A 17,034-nucleotide genomic window follows, 5' to 3' on the forward strand; every position below is an offset into this window, starting at 1 on the left:
TGGTCAGTCGCATTTCAGCTCTGGGAAATTGTTGAGACTCAAGGATATTATCTATATAAAAGGGAAAAGAAGCTAGGGGAGGAGGGAGAGAGGTGATAGGGTATAGGATGGAAGGCACGAGAGGCAGAGATACAGTAAGGGTGGGGGGAAGGAGAAGGGGATAAAATTTAGAGAAAAGTAAGTTCAGGAGCAGGTAAGGAACAGATGGAAGCAAAGGAGCCAAATGGATGTGCGGTTACCGAAAGATGTGCTTGCATAATGTAACTAGCAAGAAAATAATAGGAATACTGCCAGAGCCAATGGTGCGGTCCTGGGAGAGCGCTGCTCCGTAGGGTCCTACTGCCTTGTCCTGATGCCGATGTCTGTATTCAGGCTTTAAACAGCTTGTTAAAGGAGCTGACAGTGCTTTTTAAATACTGTAACCAAGGAGCGCCTGTGCTGGACAGTGCACCATGAGGCGTTGCAGACTCCAGGCGAACAATGGACCGATGAAGGACACCAGAAACAACGAGAACACGCCCTTCATTGAGAAGGAGAAGCACGGGGGTATGACAGTGACCACAGCAACGGACCAGCGAGGTGCTCAGTGTTTGAAATGACATTGATGAAAGGGCTGTTGGCAAAATGCGGTCGAAGGACCCAAACAGGCTGCGGGCTGCTGGAAACTGGCTCACAGGAACCAGGTATTGGAAATGGGGATTCCAGAGGTTACTCAGGGAAAGCAGATCTCCCGGAGAGTCTCAGGTACTGCAAGCTTCCTGATTGTACCGAAGGTTTGGATCTGGAGCTTGACTTGTTGAGCAGGAGTCTTTGAGGCTCCAGAGGTTACTTGAGTGCTGGAGGCTAATCAACCAGCACCCAGTTCTCAGAAGGGTCTCTCTTTGACTTTTCTTTCACTTATTGTTACGGGCCTGGGCAATGTTCATGGTGACTCTTTGTTTGTGTTACAGCAGGTAAAAGTTGAAGCATATCAAGTATTTTACACCTTTATGTATTATTGCATATCAACAAAAGGAACCTGGAAGAAAATAATCTTATACGTGTCTCTATCATAACGCTGCAAGGATCACGAGCACGACAGACAACCTCAGGGTCATTGTGTCCGTGAACCAAAAGGCCAAGAGCTTCATACTTGAAAAGATCCTCTCCCCTATGACAGCCTGTGTGTTGTTGGGGGCTGATTGTCACTGGGGTTGCACCCTGAGGAGCTGAGTACCAAGTAGCAAAATTACAAAAGCTTTGTCACAGCAATTCCCATTGGAAAGCACACCGGTCGCCATTCCATCTCTTGGTGGAAGCCACATTAATATTCTTAGAGCTTCCTTTTCGATCAATATTCAGTGTTTTTTTTTTGGCAGTACCCACTCTCCAAAAATGATTGTCCAGTTTCTAGGCAGAGGTCTAATTCAAGCAGATTCTGGAGTGGCCTTTTGCTCAAGGTTCCTTTATTCTTATGCAATACTACATCTTTAACTTTTTGTCCATCATAAGATCCCTTTGTTCAGAAACCTCCAGCACCTGGTGTTCCCAGGCGGTCTCCCCTCCAAATACTGACCAGTCCTGAGCCTGCTTAGCTTCCGAGATCAGATGATCTCAGACGCATTCAGGCTGCTAGGTGCTGACAACTGATCTGCCATTAAACAATCATTCCTGATGACATCAGCTTCCTTCCTGTTCCCATGCTACACCCAGAGAGTGAGAGTCAATATCTGGGAGAATCTGATGAATTCATTCAGTCAACACCCACACAAATGACCTTACAAGCATTTGCTCCTATCTTGTCATTTCAAAGGACCCATTACTCACTGGATGTGGTACGCACGTAACAAAAACAAAGCAGGAAGTCAAACACTCACCCCGACACTTTATATTTCAAGGGAGACATGACTTCCACCAACCCTTTCATCAACGTCATTTCAAACAACTCATTTCGCAGCCTGACATATTTATACAATGACATCAGTGAAATACATGATCGCCCAATATTTAACACAGAGACTACAGATGAGGGTGTAAGCTGTGGTGATTCAAGAAGGACACAATTTAGTGTGGGGAAACCACTGATCCAAGAACCTGGGTCAACATATAAAGATGCTAGGTAGGTAACTGGAGAACAAACGTCTGCTGGGCAAAACGGAGGGGTGGAGGGGGGAAAAAAAAGCTTCTTTGGTCGCCAGCTCTGGCCAGAAGAATTGACTTTAAGCTTGATTTACTTCCAGTACGTTCAGTGGATGAACTGTATCTGCAGGAGGTGAGTCCAATCGGTCGGCAATATTCTTACAACCTTTTAGTTCAAAGGCCCATCAATGAATTTCCCTCCATGAAGTTCTGAACTTCCTGCTCCGAAATGGGGTTGTCACTCAAATAAAAGGCTGGGTGAGCAGGGGCAGAAATGAATCGATAAAATGCTACTCAGCGCAAGTTGGAAAGGGGCGTGCAAAACGACTCGTGATCTGCGTAGCAGAGTTGGTTAGATTCAGGGATCTTTTTATCGAATGGCACTAAAATTATCTCTGAAGAGTGTCACAACATGCAGGTCCTTTCACCCCAGATTTAACTAATGGGGTCCTGTCTTCTACTTTATAGATTCCTCAGAAACATTGTATCAGGCAGAACGTCCTTCAATGTAGGATCCACAGGAGTTATTAGAGTGGAAAATTGAAGGTAAATAAGTACTTAGAAATTAAAGGTAAGGAACGTGGATGGAACACAGAGCAAGGAGGGTTTTGAAGGTTCATTGGCCTGAATCATTGACTTTGTTTCCCTCTCCATCAATGCTGCTCGATTTGATGTGTGTTATAGACATTTGTGTCTTACATATTTAAAAATGGGTTTAAATCTCACAGAAAAAAACAATACGACCAACGGACAAGCTATCAATCATTGACTTTGTTTCCCTCTCCATCAATGCTGCTCGATTTGATGTGTGTTATAGACATTTGTGTCTTACATATTTAAAAATGGGTTTAAATCTCACAGAAAAAAACAATAAGACCAACGTACAAGCTATCAATCAGGGAAGAGCCACTGACCAAAAAGGAGAGGGCAATGCCGATGATTAAAACTCCTTTTAATTTGTGTGAGAATTATTCCCCACAACGGCACACAAATATCTAGAAAGAAAACAGTTTGAACAAGAAAAGTTGAGGAGAATGAGCAATGATAAAAGACGATCATAATTAAAACAAAGATTCAATAAGGATGAATGGGCAAAGAAGACTACAGTTAAAGAATAGCACTCGCGCGGGAACTGCTCAATGGCATTATTTAAATCTAGAGGTGTGGGAAGAATAAATGCAAAAGAAATACAACGGTTAATTTTCACATAAACATGAAAGCAGAACCATACTAGTAATAAATCCACAAATTTCTGCAATGCAACGAGAACTTTCTAGAGCAAAATTCTAAACGTACAATTCGTAAAAGGAAAAATCAGAGGGAAGAATAAGCTGAATATGGGAGCAAAATCAAGAACTTGTGGAGATAGAAGTAAAGTTTTGTGGTGGTACTGAGAATTTGCGTATGTTTTCACTGATGAAGCAGATGGTGGCAAAATTATAGTAAAGGAGAAAGAAGAGGAAACAGTTGGAACACTGGTAGCGGGCAAAGTGGGAAAGTCACCAAGTCGAAATGGTATTCGCTTAGATAGGTGACAAAAGCAAGAGTGGTAATATTTCCATTATCCTTAGGCAAACCAAAGAACTGGAATATTGCGAATGTTATATTTCTTCTTTGTTTCATTTCCCTCTTTTGTATACGTAACTTTCTTGCATACAGTTTACAGTTCATAACAAACCACACGTAATGAGCAGTAATAGACAATGAGCCAGACAGTGTATCATTTTAAGATACTCTGTGTGTGTGTGTGTGTGTGTGTGTGTGTGTGTGTGTGTGTGTGTGTGTGTGTGTGTGTGTGTGTGTGTGTGTGTGTGTGTGTGTGTGTGTGTGTGATACCCAAACTATTACCGTCCAGCCCAAAATCTACAAAGTTACTTCAAAGTTCAGTTTTTCAAATTCAGTGTTGAATCATAGGCCTTTGAAATTTGATGCCCAGAATTAATGTTGAACTGATGGGAAGACTGGAGTTGTGGCTGCTACAGATTCACAAATTCTTCTTGCGTTGCCTTTGTAGAAATGTCCATCCACACTAGCTGTAGTCATAATGCTCCTGGTCCTTTTGTAGGCAAGACTTGAACTGGGGGGCCTGCATGAAGCTTCCAAGAAGCTGGCACCAGTCTCTCCAAGAGAACCTTCACTGTCGGTCACAATCAAAATGAAGCACTTTTCTTCCCAAAAGACCCTCCTGGCACAGGTCAATCCACTGAAAAGGCCCAGTCATTCACAGAGCATGCTTCGCTCTGAATTCCACAAAACTGGCAGGCCACAAAAGCTACTTCAAAAAGCTCCAGCAGTCAGCATGGTTCTCCCTTGCAAATCACAATGTCTTTGCAAATGTATTGAATTCTGGAACAGACTGTTTTAAGCCTTCCCTCAGTTCTTCCAATGTATCGAATGGTCACTGGGCTGTGACTTGTGATGGTGCTTGTGTGAAATGTTAAATGGTAACTGTGACCATTCAGTTCCTCCTGTCTATCCTATCCCTTACAGTGATAATCCTATTTTACTAAAACGGGAGCTCATAATAAGTTATTGATAAGTAGAAATTCTGCCCGGGCCGCAGGAAAAATAATCTCAGGGTTGTATGTGATGTCATATATGTACTTTTACAATAAATTCAAATTTGAACTTTGAAAATCTCCATCTTAAAAAGTGATAAATCTTATACTGCAAACAAACAAACAGAATGCCAGTATTGGCAAAATGATCTGTTCTTGGTAAAATGTGGGTTCCTAAACGAACAGCAACAGATATTTGCTCGAAAGCAAAGACAACTTGACTGATTGATGAAATAATAGAAAGAGTGGTTGAGGCCTATATACTTAATTATTGACCATGTGAACTTCATACAGTAACAAATAGGGATCTAAGGTATTGGGTAAAGATCAAGAAGCAGAGAGTGCTGGCAAACAGTTGGACTGGAGGGAAGGGGACAGTCATGTGTATGAGTTTTATTTCATATGACTAACCCTTTTGATATTATTAATAATCCAGTGTTGAAGAGTAACAGGAATTAGTTAACATTCTATGAGATTATCTGGGAAATTATGTCCATGATGAAACTGAATTTGATATTGGTTTGTAATGGAAAATTACACACAAAGGATTTGAAGTATAAATAAGAGAAACTTTGAAAGAATAAACTTATCACAGTAAACTGGGTTGCATTGTTAGTGATGAGGGAGGCCTCCATATGAACATTAGAATAAAAATCAGGGTTGATTGTCACGAACAAGTCATGAAATTCGGTGTTTTGTGGCAGCATCACAATCCAGCCATACATATTATAACCATCTTACAACATTACTATAAATAAATATACTAGTGCATAAAAAGTAAGGCAGTGTCTTTGGTTCATTGATTATTCAGGCATCTGTTGGCAAAGCTGTCCTTGTGTTGTTGAATGCTCGTCTTGAGGCTCCTGTACCTTCTTCCCGATGATCGCAGAGTGAAGAGGGTGATGGGGGTCTTTGAGGATAGAAGCTGCTTTTTAAGACACCGGATTTGGTACAATCCAAAACCAGTATATTCCCTTAAAATGATAAATTTCTACTTGCATAATTAAGCAAACACAGTCAACAATTAAGAAACAGGGTCACGCTGAAAGAAAAGACTTACATGATGCAGGGATACTTAAATATCCAGCACCCTCTAAGTTAAAAAAGAGAATGAAAGAAAGTAACACAAGTAATGAAGAGCAAGGATCCCAAAATAATATTATACTGTTTTAAATATATTTAAATGATGTATGATCATGAACCCATGTTTATGCTGTATTGTGAATGGCCATCACCTGACTGGAACTAAAGTTTATATACTTCTGTTCCTTTGTGCTCTTAAAGATTTTACCAATAAATATGAGCGAAGCGAAAGCTTGGAATTAGATGTATTACGGGGTGGTAATTAGTTCAGTAGCAAGACGGAGAGGAAGAGAACAGGAAATATTCACTGACTGCCAGGATGTGACATTGTATTTCTCCAGGGATCTACTGGAGTCTTGAGTTACCATGTATGGTAATGTCTTGAACAAAGAACTAGGACATAATATATCCAAGTATGGGGATGGCACTAAGTGAAGAGGCGCAATATGCTGTTCGAGCAAGTTACAAAGGGTCATACAAAGTATACAAGTAAACTATTGCATATGGAGCTCATTTTCGGGAAAGTAATAGTTTGCCCACTTTGGATTTGTCAGAGTTTATTGCTTCTAAATGGAGACAGACTCAGAACCCGAGCAGAGGAAAGGCAGTTAAGTGTTAAGGGAAGGACACCACCAAAACAGATGTACAGCTGCAAATAAAGGATCTTAAAAAGGCTAATATGCTTCCTTTTGTTCTTAAGACCATATCTGTAGTATTGCTCTGACTCCATCTTTAGAATGCATTCAATTTTGGGCAATGAACATCTCAAAAGATTTTTTTTTGCCCTTAAAAGGTGGCGTGCAAATTTGCAAGGACGATAACAGGATTTAAAAGGTTAAATTGTGATTTACTGTGTAAAACATTTGATATATTAAGTATCCGTTTGTAATTTTTTAGGACCATGGATTAAGGGTACTGATTTGCCGGTGACAGAGAATAAAGCCAAAAGTTTTGGTTTGTTGAAGGCTCAGTCGGCTAATGCAAGCTGACACCTAGTTGCTTTCCTAATGCCAGTGGCAGGTCTTCTGGCAGATTCAAGTCACTAAGAATGGGGCCGGTGCCGCGAGTGCTCCACGCAAGGTCACCGTGAAATCAAACTGGGGTGGGGGGGGAAGACTGCAGAGTGAGTGCTGGTCAGAGAGTGGATTGTTTTCTCCTGTTGGTCTATCACTTTCTGATTGGTGCAGGTCCAATTGCTTGCACCTTTAAATGGTCCCAAAATGTTTTTTAAAAATCCTCCCAAGACACATTGGGGGAGTCAGGGCTGAAATAGAAGATACCGTTTCTTTACTCTCTTTTGCCCTATTTCCCTGCACTCTGTGTTATTCAAGGCAGCAGGTGTTACCCAGTCAATGCAAGCCATAAAGTGGCAATATGAAGAACAATGACAGACTGCAGAAAGAGAGAGAGAGTGGAGAAGAGAATTAAATCAGAGTGGAGTGAGAGTGGGTCAACTATTGATTCAGTTCATCCTTATCCTTCATGAAAGGAACAGCGAGGTACATGCAGCTGTCTTAGGGGCAATGCTACATAAATCTCCTCTGATCTGTAAAGCCTCCCACAGAGACAGTCACCATCTGTATTTATCTGAAACCACAGTGTGTGTCAGCTGTAAACACCACAACATTCACAGTGTGGATAGAAAGCCCCACACCAAACGAGGTCAGCTAAGCATCCAGAGAACAGAGGGGGGAAAGAAATTAAGAACCCATTGAAATAACCACCAGGAACTGTAGATGCCTGGCGAGATTTGCTGGTTTATTGCTGCCAGGTTCATTTTCTGCTCTCTTTACTACAAAAGATCAGCATTTTCCCCACACAGCGAGTCTCCCAAAGCCGTTTGGAAGCTAGCAGGCAGGGAAAGCCCTAGATTGGCAAACCATAAGTTAGACTACACATGACCTCTGCACTTGTGTTGGCAGGTGCAATCAACAGAAGCCCAGTGGTAGGATATTTCAGTCCTCTGCACAGTATCCTTTTCCCCACATCACCAGGCCCCCCCACAGGCTGCAGGCATCGACTGCTTCAGGGAATTGAGAGCAGGGGTCGAAAAGGACAGCTGGATATGGGGGCCCGAGTCCTTTATGGGAACAGGTAATGCTGCATGAGAGGCTCACTGAAGAGAATTAAATTTAAATTTAGACATACAGCACTGTAGCCGGCCAATTCAGCCCACGAGTCTGTGCCGCCTAAATTTACACCCCATTAACCTACACCCCGGTATGCATTGAAGGGTGGGATGAAACTGAAGCCCCTGGAGAAAACACAAGTAGACACGAGGGAAACGTACAAACTCCTTACAGATGGTGCAGGATTCGAACCCACATGCGGTCCTGATCGCTGGTGCTGTAAAGGCGTGGCGCTAACTGCTACACCAACCTTGCTGCCAAACTACATCCTTTCTTTACTTCCCTTTCTTTTTCTCCTTTCATTGTGCCACCAAATCTTTGCTAGCCCTTGAATTGAATGTTTCTAACTTGGTACATGTGACAAAAATAAATCTTAAATCTAAATTTCAGGTCAAAGCCCTCGCAGTAGGATCACTTCAGAGAGTCCAAGAGGAAAATTTGCTGTGATCTTTTATTTTAAAAATGTAGTGGTGGGGAGGGGTGGGGGGTAGGTGGTTATGAAAAGGATAGCGAGATGATAAAATATGGACTGAATATGCGCAGGTAGAAACATACCTCATCAGAATGTACTTCACCGGAAGTATTACCTCTGTTCTACTCTCTACATATGCTGCCTGAGTTGAAAGTTTTGAGCATTTTCTGCTTTCATTCAGTCTTCCAGCATTTGTAGTTCTTTTAAAATATTTATTTCCTGTTTGGAGTTGGATTCAAATGGCACCCACTTCAACAATTAAAATCAACTGCAAACAATGAAGTCAGACAGGCTCCATAGGCATTCAACGTTCCTGGTCAGAACTCTTTGTCAAGAATTAAGTTCAACATCCTCTTTAAGGACCTTAAAATGGAAATCTGACTTAACCCTACAGAACAATTTAGGGAGAGAATATACTGGCCCCGTGCATTTTAGATACTACTGGCCATAACTTCGAAGCTGCAAAATCCCAGTTGGACTGGTTTACAGTGTTTGCAAATCACATTGTATGCAAAGCCAGCCTCTTCCTGAAACCTGTAGTCTAATGTCTACACTTTAAAACAGGACAAAATCTGCTGGAGGAACTCAGTGGGTCAAGCTGCATCAATGGGAGTAAAAGAACTAACAATATTTTGGGGCAAAATATTGACCATTCTTTTCCCCCCACTGATTCTGCTCGATCCACTGAGTTCTTCCAGCAGATTGAACTTTTCCACGGATTTCAGTACCTGCAGTCTCTCATGGGTCCTGCACTTTAAAACAGTGTGCTTTAGACTATGAAGACTGTCTGAGCCACTATGATTGCTGGCTGACTGGAAATCGATACAGCCATTGGAAATCTGAAATAACTCCAGTAACACTCAGGAAGTGAAGACTCTAGGTACAGCCTCTTAGGAGGACATCACAGGAATCTGGGGGAAAAGGGTTAAATATCCTAACCATGATAGGTAAATAGTTATAAACAAAATAAAAGGTCATTGTGTAACCAAAACAGTTTTCAGAAGAATAAATAAGGTTGTTATGAACTCAATAACTAATTAATCCAAACTGTTGACCGTTCTTCAAGCTTGCATTGAGTTACCAAAAGCAAAAAAAAGATGACAGATGCTGAAAGTCTGCCTAAAACCAGAGATAAAAGTAGCATTTTATTTTATTATTACATTGAGCTACATTGGATGAAATATCAAACTCCATTGGTGCAATGAGTGCTCCGTGAGAGGACATTGTGCTTTATGTTTTAGGATTCAAATATAACACTACCGTTCTGACTGATTTGGGCTTAACCTTAGAGTTGAATTCTGATCCATTAGTCATCTGAAAACACCGAAGTTGAAGTAAAATCACAAAGCTGGAGAAACTCAGCAGGTCAAGCAGTCTCCTTTATATAGCAACGGTAAAGATGCATAATTGACATTTTGGGCTTGAGCCCTTCGTCACAGTACGGAAAAATGTCGGCAGGCATCTGAACAAAAAGGTAGAGGAGGAGGGGTGATAGGTGGGGGCGGGGTGCAGGAGTACGGTCCAAAAGGCAGGAAGTAGTAGGTGGAGAAAGGAGGGAAAGCTCAGCAGCAAGCAGGGGAAGGAGGGATGGCTCGGTGAATAATGAGGGAAGGAAGACAAGGGGAATGGGAAAGGAGGGAGAGAGTAGATGAGCAGAAACCGGAGAAGTCAATGCTGGAGAGTGCCCAGACGGCAAATCAGGTGTGGTTCCTCCAAATTAGGGTGGTCTTGGTGGGATAGTACATGAGGCCATGGACATACATGTGAGTATGGGAACAGAATTGAAATGATTGACCACTGGGAGATCCCTGCCACTGATGAGGACAGAGCAATTATCCATCTCTTGACCTGTCACATCCATTGGTCATTTGTGCAAAATCTTTCACTCTTTTTGCCCTGCTTGCATTTCAGATCCTAAATATAATTAAATTCAAACTTAAAATAATGGAAACACTCGGTACTTTAATGTTCTGATTAAAGGTCGCAGAACTGAGATGCAGCTGTTTCTCGTTCTACCGATCCTTCCTGACCAGCTGAATGTTTCTGGTTTTATTTCGGGATTCCAGCATTTGCATTTGTTTTAACATTTCCCTAATTGCAATTGTCTATTAACGTACACGTGTTCACTTTCCTTCAAAAAGCATTTGTTGTGCTTACTCGAGACAAGTGATCTACGTGACAGATCATGAAGCCACACAGATGTAATGGATGTGAGGGGTATAAAAGGTAATTGCCTGCAACTTGCTTGACCACTCTGAACATCCCACATGGTTAACTGGCTAGAAAGGAGGATCTTAGTGACAAATAGTACAGAGTCTGGTTCCACAGACAGAATGAGAAGACTGATTTGAGCCGTAGAACTAATTCTGCTTCAACTATATCCACATTGGACTTGGATTTAATTTAGAGATACATCACATTAACCGACCTTTCCAGCCCACGAGCACACACCACACAATTACACCCATGTGCGCAATCAAACTACCTACCCCATACATATTTGGAATGCGGGTGGAAACTGGAGGACCTGCTGGAAATCCACACAGTGTGAGGAAATGTATAACCTCTTTATGGAGAGCACTGGATTCAAACCTGGGTCGCTAGTGCAGTGTAATAGGGTTGTTCTAACTGCTATGCTAACTGTACTGCCCTGAATTACACCTACATTTCAGTATTTTTCGACAGAAGTGAAACCTGGACTCTTTTAACTGTGGTTCACCAGTGAAAGTCTGTGCTAAAAAGAAATCATCTCATCTCTCTACTCTAGAAAATCAGTTTATATTCAGTTACTCAATATGTTCAACATCATCGGTAAATTTCCCCTTATTTTAAAGCACCTCATGTCAAGTTTATTGTCACTTGATTGTACAAATACAACCTGATCAAACAGCGTTCTCGGTCCTCGGTCCAAAACTTGCAGACACACAGCCAGAGATAACACATACAGACAAATAATACATATGCAGGACAGGTATTACATCTATAATAAATAAAATAAATGTTGTTCGGTACAAATGACAGTCTCAGATGGTTAGTGTAATCAGTTCTTTTGACCACCAGTGAATGAAGAACAAGACAGAAAACAACAGAGAAAAAAAATAAGCTGGTATAATGTATCCAAGCAGCCACCCAACATACAAATAATTCCAGCATTTTCTTTCAGATGGATCACTACCAGTTGTTACTTTCTCAATATAAGGTATGCTTGGTGAGCTCCTTTCACCAGAGCCCAAATTGTCTTTTTTTTAAACAAAGAAGCAGGAAGGTTATGTTACACTGCACAACCTTGAGCTTGGCCTCAATTGCAGTTGGAGCACAACACCTCAAAAATAAGTAGGAGAGGGGAATGGCACCAGCAAAGTGGAACTTTGGTTTTGCACATGGAATAATGAATCTGGAACTGTTCTCTTTAAAATAGAGAAGATTCAGGGGAAATTTAGTGATGGCATTCAAAATCAGGGAGGATAAGATTAGAATAAACTGCTTTCACTGGTCTGGTGGGAAACCCAACAATACACTTGTAAAGTAACTGCTGAAGCAAGGAGTGGAGATGAAGTAATATTTCTTGGCACAGATGAATTATTATGATTGCCTGAAGAGTTGTGGAAGTAGATGAAAGTACTGAACCAGAACTTTCAAAAATGAATTGAGTGTGTTCTTGAAAAGGGAAAAAAAAACGTTTATGGCTTTTGGGAATGAACATGAAACTGGGACTAACTGGATAACCATTTCAAAGGCAAGGTGGGCCTAGATGGACTGATTGTACGCAGCTGCACGATTCGTTCATTCCATTAAATTCATTATATTGACAGCTTCTGCTAACTTACGCCACAGGCTCGTTACTATTTGGATAACAATTTCCAACTATGTTCTGAACTTCCAAATATCCAAAAACATTCCCTTGAAATTTGAAACCTTCACTGGAGTCAAAAAATTTGTCTGCCAGTTTTAAGAATTCACACATATGAATGCTGAAATCAAAAGAGTACAACCAGAGCAATTTATTCGGAGCGACTTCTATCTAAGAAAGCAATTCAGCGTTCCCTGAAAAGGGAATTGAAAATCTAAGGTCTTTCTTCTAACTATGCCTTTAATGTATTCAGTCCTCTAGTTCAAATTGTTTTCTAGCTAACCATTCCAGTTAAATAATTGTTTTCTCGAAATTACATGTTTTATCATGTTTATTGCCTTGAATGCTGTTTTAAATTGTAGATGACTGCATTCTATTTTTGGAAAAGATATTTCAATTACAATTTAAAGCACACAAGAAATTGTGTAATGGAACATTCTTGCTGATGTTTTGTACTTGAGAAATTCTAGTATAGGTTGAGTACCCCGTATACAAAGTTCCGAAAAAAAATAATTAAATGCTGATGTGACATCACAAGTTGAGAAAAATTGCCACCTGACTTGCCCAAGTGGGGCTCCGCCAGTTTGATAACAACCGAGCTCTGTGGTACAAAAATAAAATCTTTGCTTCTGGCTGGGAAGATGCCGAATGGAGCTGGATCCAAGTCTTCAGCATCAGCTGCAGCCGGATTCGGCAATGGCGACCCTGTCCTCAACATCGGGTGCGTTGCCTTTAGCATTGAAAAAGTTACCTTGGACCCCCGGGCAGGAGCAGGAACCATAGTTGGGGACAGGTGGAGGGGAGGTGTCAGGACTGCTGCTGGTTGCAGGGAGAAGTCGGGGATGACAATGGAGGAAACATTTGAAAAAGCCATTAGGAGAATTTCTAGTGTTTGGTGCTGCATTCATCTTCTCTTGTAAGCAGAGATCAAGTTTTTTTTGGTAATTACTCGACATGATTTCATGTGAATTTTCTACTTGTGGCATCATGTCAGCACTCAAAAAGCCCGCTGTTGCTTGTTGTTTAACCCCAGATACAGGTATTTTGTTGTTGTTGTTGTTTAACAAATGATACAGTAATTTTGTTGTTGTTTAACCCCAGGAACAGGTATTTTGTTGTTGTTTAACAAATGATACAGGTATTTTATTGTTGTTGTTGTTTAACAAATGATACAGCAATTTTGTTGTTGTTGTTTAACCCCTGATACTGAAATTTGTTGTTGATATTGTTGTTTAACAAATGATACAGGTATTTTGTTGCTATTGTTGTTTAACTCCAGATGCAGGTATTTTGTTGTTGTTTAACCCCAGATACAGGTATTTTGTTGTTGTTGTTTAACCCCAGATACAGGTATTTTGTTGTTGCTGATACAGGTATTTTGTTGTTGTGGTTTAACCCCTGATACAGGTATTTTGTCGTTGTTGTTGTTTAACAAATTATACAGTAATTTTGTTGTTGTTGTTTAACCCCAGAAACAGGTATTTTGTTGTTGTTGTTGTTGTTTAACAAATGATACAGGTATTTTATTGTTGTTTAACCCCTGATACAGGTACTTTGTTGTTGTTTTTGTTGTTGTTTAACCCCAGATAGAGGTATTTTGTTATTGTTATTTAATCCCAGATACAGGTATTTTGTTGTTGTTGTTTAACTCCAGATACAGGTATTTTGTTGTTGCTGATACAGGTATTTTGTTGTTGTTGTTTAACCCCTGATACAAGTATTTTGTTGTTATTGTTGTTGTTTAACCCCTGATACAGGTATTTTGTTGTTGTTTAACCCCAGTAACAGGTATTTTGTTGTTGTTATTGTTGTTTAACAAATGATACAGTAATTTTGCTGTTGTTTAACCCCTGATGCAGGAATTTGTTGTTGTTATTGTTGTTTAACAAATGATACAGTAATTTTGTCATTGTTGTTTAACCCCTGATACAGGAATTTGTGGTTGTTATTGTTGTTTAACAAATTATACAGTAATTTTGTTGTTGTTGGTGTTTAACCCCTGATACAGGTATTTTGTTGTTGTTGTTTAACTCCAGATACAGGTACTTTGTTATTGTTGTTGTTTAACCCCAGATACAGGTATTTTGTTGTTGTTGTTTAATCACTGATACAGGTATTTTATTGTTGTTGTTGAACCCCTGATACAGATATTTTGTTGTTGCTGATACAGGTATTTAATTGTTGTTGTTGTTTAACCCCCTGATACAGGTATTTTGTTGTTGCTGATACAGGTATTTAATTGTTGTTGTTGTTTAACCCCCTGATACAGGTATTTTATTGTTGTTGTTTAACCCCTGATACAGGTATTTTGTTGTTGCTTATACAGGTATTTTGTTATTGTTGTTGAACCCCTGATACAGGTATTTTGTTGTTGCTTATACAGGTATTTTATTGTTGTTGTTTAACCCCTGATACAGGTATTTTGTTGTTGTTTAACCCCAGTAACAGGTATTTTGTTGTTGTTATTGTTGTTTAACAAATGATACAGTAATTTTGCTGTTGTTTAACCCCTGATGCAGGAATTTGTTGTTGTTATTGTTGTTTAACAAATGATACAGTAATTTTGTCATTGTTGTTTAACCCCTGATACAGGAATTTGTGGTTGTTATTGTTGTTTAACAAATTATACAGTAATTTTGTTGTTGTTGGTGTTTAACCCCTGATACAGGTATTTTGTTGTTGTTGTTTAACTCCAGATACAGGTACTTTGTTATTGTTGTTGTTTAACCCCAGATACAGGTATTTTGTTGTTGTTGTTTAATCACTGATACAGGTATTTTATTGTTGTTGTTGAACCCCTGATACAGATATTTTGTTGTTGCTGATACAGGTATTTAATTGTTGTTGTTGTTTAACCCCCTGATACAGGTATTTTGTTGTTGCTGATACAGGTATTTAATTGTTGTTGTTGTTTAACCCCCTGATACAGGTATTTTATTGTTGTTGTTTAACCCCTGATACAGGTATTTTGTTGTTGCTTATACAGGTATTTTGTTATTGTTGTTGAACCCCTGATACAGGTATTTTGTTGTTGCTTATACAGGTATTTTATTGTTGTTGTTTAACCCCTGATACAGGTATTTTGTTGTTGCTTATACAGGTATTTTATTGTTGTTGTTTAACCCCTGATACAGGTATTTTGTTGTTGCTTATACAGGTATTTTGTTATTGTTGTTGAACCCCTGATACAGGTATTTTGTTGTTGCTGATACAGGTATTTTATTGTTGTTGTTGAACCCCTGATACAGGTGTTTTATTGTTTCTGATATACAGGTATTCTGCTGTTGCGACTCTGCTGCTTAGTGTCCGGTTCTCGGAGTTGAAGATGGCGGTGCTGCAGGAGCCGCTGTAGTTATAGCTGCTGGATCGGACCCACAGGGAGCGAGGGAACAGAAATTCAGTGCTTCCATGGGGTCCTGCCACCCAATCGACTGCTATCGGATTTGAACAGCCCCTTGAGGGAGCCAGCGGCGCCTATTAATCGTTAACAGCCACAAGGGGCTTCTGACTCCGGGGAGGCGGAGGACTGGAGCAGGACACCAAAAGACACCATCTGGGAGGGAGAAGTGGAGGAGACAATCTGCGGGAATGGTGCCCAGAGAGACGGACTAGTGAGGGGTGCCTGTGGCTGAGGGACCAGCGCATGCGGTGGACTAAAAGTGAGGAATCCAAGGAAGCTGTGGGCTGCTGGAGACTCGCCCTGGGCTGCGGACTACTGGAGACCGGATCGAACTGGTTGGAGGGGTACAGATATCAGAACCAGGATGCGAGGAGGTGCTGAAGGGTTCCTGACCGTGTGGGAGATTCGGATCTGGAGCTCAGGTCGCCAATGATTTGGACTGGACTCTGTGTGGCTACGGGGCGTGGTGGGGTGGGGGGGGGGAGGGAAGAGGGGCTGCAGAAGTGCTGGAGGTGAATCTATGGACTTTCGGTGACTCTGAGGAGGGGGACCTCTCTTTTGCTTCTCTCTCTCTGACTGTAAGAGACGCTTATGCAATTCCTTCCAGAGGCAAATCTGTCTGCCTTGCAGCAGGCAAAAAGAAATTTCATGTAATATGATGCTGTGTTATTACTATGGCACTTATCTTTGTGAGGTTTTTCATTTGGTTGTTTTTCCAGACTCTTTTGTGTAGTCTTCCAAAGGCGCTATTTGCCTTGGAGAGTCTGTTGTCTATCTCATTGTCGATCCTTGCATCTGATGAAATGGTGCAGCCGAGATAGGTAAACTGGTTGACCGTTTTGAGTTTTGTGTGCCCGATGGAGATGTGGGGGGGCTGGTAATCATGGTGGGGAGCTGGCTGATGGAGGACCTCAGTTTTCTTCAGGCTGACTTCCAGGCCAAGCATATTGGCAGTTTCCGCAAAGCAGGACGTCAAGCGCTGAAGAGCTGGCTCTGAATGGGCAACTAAAGCGGCATCGTCTGCAAAGAGTAGTTCACGGACAAGTTTCTCTTGTGTCTTGGTGTGAGCTTGCAGGCGCCTCAGATTGAAGAGACTGCCATCCGTGCGGTACCGGATGTAAACAGCGTCTTCATTGTTGGGGTCTTTCATGGCTTGGTTCAGCATCATGCTGAAGAAGATTGAAAAGAGGGTTGGTGCGAGAACACAGCCTTGCTTCACGCCATTGTTAATGGAGAAGGGTTCAGAGAGCTCATTGCTGTATCTGACCCGACCTTGTTGGTTGTCGTGCAGTTGGATAATCATGTTGAGGAACTTTGGGGGACATCCGATGCGTTCTAGTATTTGCCAAAGCCCTTTCCTGCTCACGGTGTCGAAGGCTTTGGTGAGGTCAACAAAGGTGATGTAGAGTCCTTTGTTTTGTTCT

The 17,034-nt window shown here is 41.1% G+C and overlaps 1 protein-coding gene and 1 long non-coding RNA gene across 5 annotated transcripts in view; one reads left to right on the forward strand and one right to left on the reverse strand.

Moving 5' to 3' along the window:
- The window catches only part of LOC138742330 (potassium voltage-gated channel subfamily KQT member 1), an 844,658-nt gene that overhangs the window by 403,277 nt on the left and 424,347 nt on the right, over positions 1–17,034 (reverse strand). The gene's annotated exons all lie outside the window — the stretch shown is intronic.
- On the forward strand, positions 1,972–16,060 carry LOC138742377 (uncharacterized). The gene is made up of 3 exons (XR_011344124.1): positions 1,972–2,098; positions 2,587–2,664; positions 15,484–16,060. It is a non-coding gene; the product is annotated as an uncharacterized lncRNA (long non-coding RNA).

This window comes from Narcine bancroftii, chromosome 1 (genome assembly GCF_036971445.1).
Source record: "Narcine bancroftii isolate sNarBan1 chromosome 1, sNarBan1.hap1, whole genome shotgun sequence".
Taxonomy (NCBI): domain Eukaryota; kingdom Metazoa; phylum Chordata; class Chondrichthyes; order Torpediniformes; family Narcinidae; genus Narcine; species Narcine bancroftii.